This window comes from Convolutriloba macropyga, chromosome 13 (assembly GCF_964194025.1).
Source record: "Convolutriloba macropyga chromosome 13, txConMacr16.3, whole genome shotgun sequence".
Classification (NCBI taxonomy): domain Eukaryota; kingdom Metazoa; phylum Xenacoelomorpha; order Acoela; family Convolutidae; genus Convolutriloba; species Convolutriloba macropyga.
The window spans coordinates 37,948,244-37,952,109 of record NC_134480.1 but is presented as its reverse complement, the minus strand read 5'-3'; positions in this window follow the sequence as shown (position 1 = coordinate 37,952,109).

Here is a 3,866-nt window from a genome sequence, read left to right as displayed (position 1 = left end):
TTGGCGAACTTTGGTTGGATTCCGGTGAAGTCACCATTTGAATATGGCCAAGAGATTCGCTCCAACTTTCTGCTGGGGGCATTCGCTAAACATCCTTTTCTACTCCTCTTCAGTAAATTAGGGCGTTTGGCTACACTGACGTGAAAATCCGTCTAGTTTTGCTATCCCGGCAAAGTCTTTACGAATCGACCTCATTAACTGCAGAATTCAAAGAATGGTCTCACTTCGGTGATGTTTTCTGGTCTTTTCTGATCTTTCAGGGCTTTGATTTTTCCCTCATTGGGGGAAATTTCTTCGGCACTGAGTTTGTATCCAATATACGTAATCGGGTTTTGGTATCACTTGCACTTCATTGGCTTCAGTTTCAAGTTTTCTTTCCGTAGCGCTTCAAGCACAGCTCGAAGATGCTCCGCGTGTTCTTCCTCCGATTTGCTGAAGACTCGGACATCGTCCTGAAAAATGAAAATGAAACTAAAGAGGTACTCGTTAATTATTGCTGTCTTGAAAAGTTGAGATGTGGCTGGGGCATTGCAGAGTCCTAATAGTAATCGCAGGAACTCGTAATGATCCTCATCAGGAGTAAAGAATGCAGTTTCGGGTGTCGCTGACTCTGCTAGTAGGAACTGCCAGTATCCACAAGCTATATCCATGCTCGAGAAAACTTTAACTCCATGCAGATGGTCAGGGATTCGATCGATTCTGGGTAATGGAAAAGCAACTTTCTTGTCACTTAAGTTCTCTAAATCCTACACACAATCTGTTGCTGCCGTCTGTCTTTGTTTTTAGTACAAAAGATGCCCTGTATGGGTTTTTAGCTAACCAGATAATCTTCCTGGATCTCTTCGAGCATCTCATCTACTTCCTGTTTCACGACTGCCATCTTCCCTGGGGCAAGTCTGTAGGGTGCAATATTGATTGGACCAGCGTCTCCAGTAACAATCTCGTGCACCACTAGATGTGTCTGGTCCATTTCTGCATCGTCTAGGGCAAACACTGCTCGAAAAGCGGCAACTGTACTCAACGTCTTGAGTCCAGTTTAGCGGTCCGTTGAGTCAGATTTCACCAAGTTACAAATTTCTTCCGTCTCTTCTTCTGACGTTGACTTGAGACAATCGTTTGTTTCTGATTCTACAGGTCTGTGTAATTGCGACTGACTATCCGCACCACAGTCTTTGACTTGTCCAGGTTTTTTTGTTTTCCATAAGAACTCCAGTTAATTTTCCAGGTATCCGGATTCAGTCGTTCGGTGCAGACAAGACTATATGCGGGAAGTCAGATAGTATCATTGTTGGTGAAAAAAATTTGTACATCTGTTCAGATACACTATTCACATTACTGCCTCTGTCTAACTGCACCCTGTGCATCTTCATTTTCAGTTTTGCATCAACATAAACAATAAGTCTAAAGATGCCACTTACGTTGTCGGTACTCGCACTGTTAAAAATTTCGTGTCGTTGCCTGCTCTGCAGAATCATTTTAACAACTGCTGTGTTTCGGAGTTTCCATCTTCCCGTCTTATTGCGGCAGTGCTACGTTTAGGGCAGCGACTCGCAAAATGCCCCCAAATTTGAAAGTGATAGCATTGTACGTTGCTCTTCCGATCTATTTTTGCGGGGCTGCGCGACGCTCTCTGGGCTGATGCAAGTTCTGCTAGAAACCGGCTCGGCGTGTCTAAGATCTTTTACATGATTTGCGTGTGATGTTCTTGCTGTTCAAATGTAGAATTTAAAGTTCAGCTAAGGTTTTTTGGGGCCTTAGCCTCCAAATCCCAAGAAGTTTTGAAAATAATTTCTGAATATTGTTTTTCACTAAGTTAGTCCTCTAGGCGACTTTATTTCTCTTAAAGACCTTCTGATCTATATTAATTATGACGAAAAACGGGCACAATCCTATACTTAAAAAAGTAACTTACACCAGATAACTTCTAGTACTTGAGCCTACTAAAAGAACTATATCAAATACACGCCAAAATCTAGATAGTTAATCTCTGTCTTACCACCAGAAAGTGGTGACTTGACAAAAATGAATTGGAAAGAAGCTCCGAAAATATACAAAAAATCAAGCGGTGTATATACTCCGCAAAAGTAAATGGTAGAGATATAGTCAAGTCCGATTTCCTTATATAATCCTATCTTATGCAAAATGTCCCAAAAAATATATGATTAAAACAATTTTATCACCAATTCAGTAAATGAACTTCTATTTTGAGCTGAGAAATCTAAATTTCATTAAAGGTTCTAAACCCATTCAGTTTAGACAAAATCAGGACTGCCATTATATATCAAGATCAATTTTTGCTGAATAAACCGCCTAAAAAGTTCTTATTTACTTAGCCATTATTGCTTCATATTAATTTAATTTGAAACTTCTGAGAAATAACCCAATGTTAGTACTTTGTTATAATTTTTTTTTTAAAATTCGTAAGATAGCTTAAATTAGAAACTTCATTTCTACAAAGCTGATATAAAAACAATGAAATGTAAAAGGAAAGTAGAAGGTCTGATTGATTTTGACGTCGGTACTTCAATAGTTTCAATATTAGGATTTAAGAAACAAACTTATACAACAGGTGATTATACAGCAGACAAAATATTAGACATAGTGCAACTTAGCAGACTTAATGCAACAACAGTAGACACATATGGAATTTAAAAGTTTCTAAAATCGTATTTATTTGAAAAACATAATGGAAGTTGGAAATCTGACTGCCTTTAGTTCTTAAATTTGCATTGATTGACAACTGTTTTGGCTAAGCTATTTTTTCCGACTAACTTATATCTGATAGTTTAATTTTTTTAGCTGTTTGTTTCCGACTAATGGGATTCAGAAGTATCTTTTGGATTGAATTTCCTTCAACGTTGTATTTTTCCATAATGCTTTTTGATGAATAATTTATTATTTTGATTTATAATCCCTAGTTCAAAACTATTGCCAAATTTACAAAAATTTGCAAATTTTTGCCCGATAATTTCAAATTTGTAAAATTTGCAAATTATCTTTTCACAAGATCAAATTTACAAAATTTTACGAAATAATGTTAACTTTGCAAAAATTTGCGAACGATCGGTCGAGTTCGTTCCCGTCGAGCTTGTTTAATTTAGCAATGTGTGCTATTTTCCTAATCATTTCTCGGAGATTGCTTAATTCAATTGAAACATGTATAAAGTACACCTTCTAAACGATATTTGTGTTAAAATCACCCTACAGGGCCAGTTCCTAACAATAAGGGACAAAAATATTCAGACCTGTTTGCAAATATTTGTTAAATTAATGCATTATTTTACAAAGTTTGCAAATTTCTTTATAAATAATTGCAAATTTGACATTAAAATAAAACTAGGGATGTACATTCAAAAGCTTAATTTCTGATGCTTTGTCATTGTATATTTTTTATTGTTATTTGAAGCTGGAGAAAAACACTAAAGCAACTTTTGTTACCATAATGGAATGTGTAAAGACGGACAGTTTTTTGTTTAACGTAGTTCGCTATTGTGCAAAAAAGAAATAATGTTTCAGCCTTTCTATATGCACGATACTGAGCCATGTTCTTTCACACCAAGTGAGATATGCTCGAACTTGCTCAATTGAAGTTAACCAATTTTAACGGAAAATTAGAAAAACCTTTAAACAGAGCAAAATGAAGAAAAGAATTTATCTGACCTTCTTTATAGCAAATCAATTTGTGTTAATCAATTTGACACTTATTTAAAATTATCTTTGTTTATTAAATATTGTTGTTTTTAGAACAACTATATCAGTCTTCCATCGTAGATTACATTACTAGTATGGTTTTATAATTAAATTGTCTAATTATTATTGTACTATATTGTACCGAGGAGGCAGTTCCTTTAATTTTGAAAACAAAG